This window comes from Dreissena polymorpha, chromosome 1, assembly GCF_020536995.1.
Source record: "Dreissena polymorpha isolate Duluth1 chromosome 1, UMN_Dpol_1.0, whole genome shotgun sequence".
Lineage (NCBI taxonomy): Eukaryota > Metazoa > Mollusca > Bivalvia > Myida > Dreissenidae > Dreissena > Dreissena polymorpha.
In genome coordinates this window covers 141,755,976-141,763,805 of record NC_068355.1, presented here as the reverse complement: position 1 = coordinate 141,763,805, position 7,830 = coordinate 141,755,976, and the positions used below count along the sequence as shown (strand labels likewise).

Below are 7,830 nucleotides of genomic sequence, written 5' to 3'. Positions count from 1 at the left end.
ACTCTCTTGACAAAAGCTTTATTTTATTGGCAACGTCAAAGAAGTTAATGTTATTTACTCAACACTTTGAAAAGACTATGCTGCAAATGTAACTGTTTATGTACCTTCAAAGTCTCTGCTGTATGCCTGAAAAACTTCAGTGACAATATGTTGGCAGTATTAAGTTTTAGAGAATTTAGTTGGAACGAAATTAGATAAACCTGTGAAAAAAACATCTATGAAAACAATGACTTATTCTGACGATATTTTTATCCGTCATGACCAGTAAATTCCAAAAATAATTTCGCATTTCATACTTTGCGCGGCTGCATTTTAAATTTGCATTAATCCATTGTTTGAACACAGTTTAAATCGAAAAATCGAAAACTGCATATCCGAAGGTAAAGCCTCGTCATTTTTGATGATGACCGATTGAGGCATATGTAAACCACAACCTTAAACTGTATGACGTCATATGAAATAATCGAATTATTTTGTCGGAACGGATTTTTTCGAGCGCCCGCAGATGATCATGCCCTCGAAAACGTGTATTATCCATATACAAGATTAGTATTGATGCAAAGCATCAAAGGGCGTCGGGGATTTTAGTGTAAAAGGCACTCAATGAAGTTACATGGAACGATTTTTTTTTCAACTGTAAATATTAATATATTGGCCGATTATTTTAAACAAAATAGAAAAAGATACTGGTATAACCATTATCTATGATTTTGTGTTATAATTCCCAAATAACCATTATCTATGATGTTGTGTTATAACCCCAAAATAACCATTATCTATGATTTTGTGTTGTAACTCCCAATATTCCATAGTTCATTTCATTAACATTGGTATCCTTTTTTTACTGGCGTCCGTGTGCAATTTTCATTGATGGAACAGAACTGTTTGGGTTTTAAAAAATCTGCTTCATCTCATAAAATGCGCATTGATAGTGTCACCTAACAAAGTCCATACCAAAGGGTCCATACCACCTGGATAGTAATACGTGTCGCGCTTCGCACTAATTAAGGAACGAAAAAAGTGTCACAAAATGCGCATTGACAGTGTCACCTAAAAAAGTCCATGGTTCTTATATGTGGTTCTTAAAAAAAACTCCGAGGAGTGCTTGACTCGGGAAACGGGTTGCTGGGACACAGCTCCTCCTTGATAAGCGACTGCTTTCTTTTTCACAACTCATTGTTACAATCAATAATACGTGTCGCGCTTCGCGCTCTATACGTGGTAGGGATAGTACTGAGGGCCTATGATAGACAACCATTAACAACAACAAAAATACATGCATAATAGATGTGTTGTTTGCATTTATTTGTTAACATAAAAACACGTGTATTTTTTAGATATTTTAGTGATGTAAGAAATTTTAATTAACGTTGTCACCACGCGGCATCCATTAATTTTAATAAAAATGTACTGTAAAAGTTTTAATGTGTTTACGATCCCCCCCCCCCTTCCCACCCTCTCACACATATATTTCATGGGCATAATAAAAACAAAAAATGGTTACAATAAAACAGCATATTTATTTAAACTAAAATGTCTACATCAAAGTAAAAAGTTAACATAGAACACAAATAAAACAATTTGATTCAAATAGGGCTCGAACCTTGGACCTCTCACATGTGAATCGAGCGTGTAACCACTACACTACGGAACCGCTTGAAAAATCACTTTTTAACTTAGATATGTGGCTGGGAACGAGTTTTTTACTCATCTGGTCAAACAAAATGACTTTTTAGTAAGGCATATATTATGAAAGTGCTACATCTGACAAATCAAAATCTGAAATTTGAGCATCCAATTCCAAACAAGAGACCCTTGAGAGCCTGAATCTCTCTACTGCTATGAACACTGCAAGTTTGGAAATAATAAGATGGAAACTATGTATTTAAACACGCAAACAAGGAGAATTTTCTCAAATTCAAGGGGGGGGGGGGTTATTGTGTACTTACTTCTCCGATACTGCTCATGTTCAAAAGGAGTTCAAGTCCTCATTGATATAAAGTTACTGTGCAAATTTGGAAATAATCGGATGAAAACTGTGGAATAAATTGCGTAAACAAGCGGGATTTCAAAATTTTCTCATATTCAAAGGGAAAGTCATTCTGAACTTATTGCTTCGATATTGCTCTTTTTAAACAAGGGCTGTTTGTAAAACATACATGCCCCCATATGGGCTGTTAGTTGTAGTGGCAGCCATTGTGTGAATACGTTTTTGGTCAATGTGACCTTGACCTTTGACCTAGTGACCTGAAAATAAATTAGGGGTCATCTGCCAGTCATGATCAATGTACCTATAAAGTTTCGTGATCCTAGGCCTAATTGTTCTTGAGTTGTTATCAGGAAACCTTTTTACTGTTTTGAGTCACTGTGACCTTGACCTTTGACCTGAAAATTAATCGGGGTCATCTGCCAGTCATGATCAATGTACCTATGAAGTTTCATTATCCTATGTGTAAGCATTCTTTAGTTATCATCCAGAAACCATTTTACTATTTCGAGTCACTGTAACCTTGAACTTTGACTTAGTGACCTGAAAATCAATAGGGGTCACCTGCCAGTCATGATCAATGATCCTATGAAGTTTCATGATCCTAGGCGTAAGCATTCTTGAGTTATCATCCGGAAACCATTTTACTGTTTTGAGTCACTGTGACGTTGACCTTTGACCTAGTGACCTGAAAATCAATAGGAGTCATCTGCCAGTCATGATAAATGTACCTATGAAGTTTCATGATCCTAGGCGTAAACATTCTTGAGTTATCATCCGGAAACTATTTTACTATTTTGAGTCACTGTAACCTTGACCTTTGACCTAGTGACCTGAAAATCAATAGGGGTCATCTGCCAGTCATGATCAATGTACCTATGAAGTTTCATGATCCTAGGACAAAGCATTCTTGAGTTATCATCCGGAAAACATTTTACTATTTCGAGTCACTGTAGACCTTGACCTTTGACTCAGTGACCTGGAAATCAATAGGGTTGAAAAGAATCGGATGAAAACTGTGGACTTTATCGCGTAAACAAGAAAAAGTCTATTGCATGCACGCACGGACGGACAAAAAACACGCCATCCCATAAGCTCTTCTGGCCTTAGGCCAGTAGAGCTACAAATGACGAAGTTATGTCAATTTTTATGTGTCATGTTCTAAACGCCAAATAGCGCCATTTTGAATGAAATGACGTCTTCATTCAATAAGTATCAGTACATGTTATGTTGATAAGTTCGTGCTGATAATAACTTCATTATTCGCATATGTCGATGAAGATAATTGATTACAAAATACAGAATGAATTGTAGTATTATAAATCATAAATACTCGTGGTTGCCATGGAAACAAAAATGTTCTTTTTTCATATTTATTACCATATTAAAGAATTTAAGACAAAATCATAACAGCAAAATAAAAAAATGCCCTAGACAGATATGGAACATCATAAAAATGTTTATAATTAAAAAAAAAATGTTTGCACATGTTCTTGAAATAGGTGTGTATTCAGAAATTGAACAGTTTGTATAGCTACAAATTTGAAACTAAAATAAATAACGGCTCATGATACAATTTGTGTTGTGCATTTATACTGGCAGACATTTTTTTAATTAGCAATTCTAGTTTATTCAACAATTGATAAAATTAATAAGACAAATTTAATTTAGTTACTTTATAGTTGCTATGGAAACAGTACATTTCAATTGCATATACATGCTATGTGTTATCAACAATATATTTATAGTTAATATATTATTAAACTTAGTATAAGTGTAGATAGAAAACAAAATTCACTCATTTCATATGTATAGGTTCAAAAACACGATTTTTAACTTAAACAAAATTAAAGCAATCAGCAAGACATATTTAATGGCACACATCATCATATATTGAACGTTACACTTCTTAATTTTTGTTTACCGGTACAAATAATATACATGTACACAATATAATACATAATATGACTACATATGTTTACATCACATATCTTGATGTCGATATGAACTACAACAGTATTTGTGAATTTATTTTTCGAACACATACCAGGCATACAATTCAATTTATTTATTATACTGGACAGAAAATTTTATAGTGAGATCACTATGAGTGAGTTTTTCATCATTAATCATAAAACAGATTTTCATGTGTCTGACTTAGTTTGCAGAAACAACAAAAACGTATACATTATATTCCCTAAACATACTTAACATGCTTAACATGTTCACTTATGGATGACAGACTGTTAAAAAAAGATACACATTGTTGATATTATGTACTACAAATTCATGCATATCAATGAAATTGTATTTTTGTTATCCCTTGATGAAAAATGACATGTTAAGTCTGGAATAAAACATTTTATCTGTTTAAAAAAACAGTCAATCACAACACAATATATTGTCCATATTATCATCTACACAATGTCCAAACTGACAGTAAGATGTAAACTTGGAAAGCTCAGGTTGCACCAGGATTGGAAAAATGCATTTTCGAAGATCTGCAATGATAAAAAATATATAAATAACTGATTACTTATAAGCAACCTTCTACGAACACATCAATAATACATCACACAATGGAGACAACATACTTGTCCACAATTTATTGAAATTATATTCAATATAACATGCAATATTTGTCAATCTGTATCGTTATTTTTCTTGTTGAAATTTATCTTTGCGAAAATAGCATAACAAATTATTAATAAATTTATATCAACAAGATGAAAATATTATTGTTTTGTACATAGTTCTCTCTGAAATCTGTCTTTAATACAACATTAAAATTCCATTGTGTATGCTTATATGTATAAATATTTTCCCAAACTGAAAAAACACATTTATGTCTTCAAATCAGGCGATAATCACACTATTTTTGCTCTTTCATAAATCAACCACATGTTAACATTCCCTTTTTGAATTTACTATGCAATGTCCCTCCAGGATAAAACACTTGAAATTGAGGCATGTGAAATTAACAACTGGCCTGTAAATGATTTCTCCTCATAGGCCAGCACTCCTCCTGAATAGAAAATGTGCCGGCGCTTATAGGTTATGGGTTGAAAACTGAACAAAGGTGCTCAGTTTGATGTTAATTTTAAATTATTTACACGGTCATAACATACCTAATAATAATGAGCACATCTTTTGGTGTTCGCACGATGTCTTTTCGCTCAATCTGTATTTTTGGCTGAAATAAATTAATGAAGAGTTGCAGTTTAAAACAAGAATTTAAATAGTTTTGAATTGATCATGAACACAGCCATTTATATGGACATAAGAAACTAGATCATCTGACAAGAACAGAAACACATAAAAAATTATTCTAATAATTATCATCAATTAGAATGAATAACATAATACATTGCTGTCACATTGATTGTGTAGTCACTTCGAATAATATTGTTATTGCTTACATGCTATTGTGTGATTGCACAAAGTTTTGCAAAGGAATTTTGAATGTTGATTATACAACCCTATTCAGTTCACTTTATCTTAAGGTGCATAAAGTGATAGAATAATACTGAAAGGTAATATATGGACACAACTTTTAAACGAACTGTCATTACTTTCATTATAGAAAAGGTTCAACAACAAATGTTAAATTGAGAAGTGTTTTGGATTTTGAAAACTTTCGGGTAAAACACACAAACTTGATATAGCAATATCGTCTAAAATCCTCATTGTGACACCCACAAGGCCACAACACACACCATGATTGATGGAAGAGATTCAGTTTACCAACAAATTTGCAATTTGTTGAAGAAAAACAACTCATATAGTAAGAAAAACTCACCTATAAAAAAGCAGGAAGTTTATCAGAAAATGTACAATGTCGAACTGTGCCCTACTCTATTGATTCAATGTATAAGCTGAGGTTAATTTAAACCATATAAAAACCATAAGAAAATACGGAAAAGTTCCCTTAACTTAATTACCATGGTTAAGGTTATTCTTCAAAATTAAACTGTTGTTTTATCTCAAGAAGTGTGTTGAAAAAGTACGCAAAACGGTCATCACAAGTTAAAGTCATTATGGAAACGACGTCAGCGCAAAATGGGTCAAAATCTAATTCCCAGTCACATAATGCCTGTAGTGTAACGGTTATCAATAAAGCAATAAACCGTGTAATCGCTGTCGTCTTGTAAAAATGAAGAAAATACGCGTTAACCAAAACTCGAACAGCAAAAGTCTGCGCTATTGTTAGAAACACCACAAAATAAATATATTTTGATTATGCTTTGTTTTTATACAAAACCAGAAAGTTTCGCGTATTTGCCCAGTCCCTGTGATCTTTCCCCTGTGATCAGTTGTTGATCAGTTATTAATTAAAACAATTAGCTTTTCATTATTGGCAATAAATATTGTAATAAATGTAATTGGCACCAATGCAGTACTTATTTTCACTAATTTACAACAAAAAAATCACAACTATGCAATATATTCTTAAAACAAAAATATACACATTGATCCGTAAAATAACTTCTCCTCCCATAAGCGAAAAAAAAATGCATTACATACTAGTCGCCGCACTCCAGTGCGACGCCAATTATTTTTCTCTTAAAGATTGTTTTCTCTGAAAGATTGCGTGGCGCAGTGGTAGCGCATCCGCTTATGGATAATGACGACACGGCTTCGAATATCAGCGTCGTCATTGTTTCGACTTGTGTTCTTTCTATAAAAATAAGTTAAGTCTATTCAAAATATTAAAGATTTGTAACCAACCATATATAAGAACATTTGAGGAAATGCAAAAATCTGTTAACAATGCCCTTTAAAACAAGGATGTGAATTTTGATTAAATAATTGAAGTTCCACAACCTCTTTCATATATGCCATCATTCCAATAAATATGTTCCTAACATTTTCTGCTAACTTTTTGTATACGAAGTTATGTGTTTTAAACAAAGTGAATCTCGTCGTATATGATTGTCAGATAACTTATTTCTTCCATGTATTTATCAATTGTGCACGTTACTTTAAATAATTTTAACGGACAAATAATGGTCTTGTTTCTTGCAGAAGACACCCAAACTCCCAGAACACACAAGCTACTTCTTAGCCAAAATAATGATAACGACGCCATGGTGGAACTCAGTTCCAACTAACCTCACTTAAACCCCGTCAGCTCCTGAATACGCATCCCCCTGTCAATGGTAAAACAAAAACAATGTTAATAGAGGTCAACGAATTGTCTTACTTGGAACATAAAGCATTAGCTCAAGCAGGGACGTGAATTTAATTGTAAATTATCCTTCGTCACATAAATGATTTGCACATGCTAACGCTGCTGGTACCTGTTAAACGCGATTTGACAATTAAACGTCACATTCGACGCGAACAATAATAACCGATGGTTTCTAACAGTTCTCTTTAATGATATGTAACTGCCCAGCTTGCTCTAGAACAAATTGCAGTAACGGGTGATAAGTTCGCGAACGGGTTTCATTAGTGACCATACTTTAACGTCCTCTGGCAGCCACGGGTGATAAGTTCCCAAACGGGTTTCCATTAGTGACAATAGTTTATCGTCCTCTGGAGCTACGGGTGACAAGTTCGCAAACAAGGTTCATAAGTCGACATAGTTTAACGTCCTCGAAAAATATGGTGCGAGAGCAAGAACGCGCAGATTACGTTCAATTCTTAAACGACATATACACGTTTCAGAGCGACTCTTGTTTACAAAGAAAGCATACCAGACCGGCGGTCTGTCTTTAAAAATGATAGAAACTATTTATCCCAATTCTACCAATCGCATATAGAATTCTTTAATATGTGACTACTTAAGAAACATATTTTCAGTGAAAACATAAGATAATCAGCAAAGCATCACTCAGCCC

At 33.5% G+C, this 7,830-nt stretch overlaps 1 long non-coding RNA gene across 1 annotated transcript; it reads right to left on the bottom strand.

Annotated features, from left to right (window-relative positions):
• Positions 1–3,346: 3,346 nt before the first annotated feature.
• LOC127853454 (uncharacterized) lies at positions 3,347–5,835 on the bottom strand. The gene is made up of 3 exons (XR_008036616.1): positions 5,787–5,835; positions 5,116–5,180; positions 3,347–4,488 (listed from the first exon to the last, which is right to left on the bottom strand). It is a non-coding gene; the product is annotated as an uncharacterized LOC127853454 (long non-coding RNA).
• Between the last annotated feature and the right edge of the window lie 1,995 nt (positions 5,836–7,830).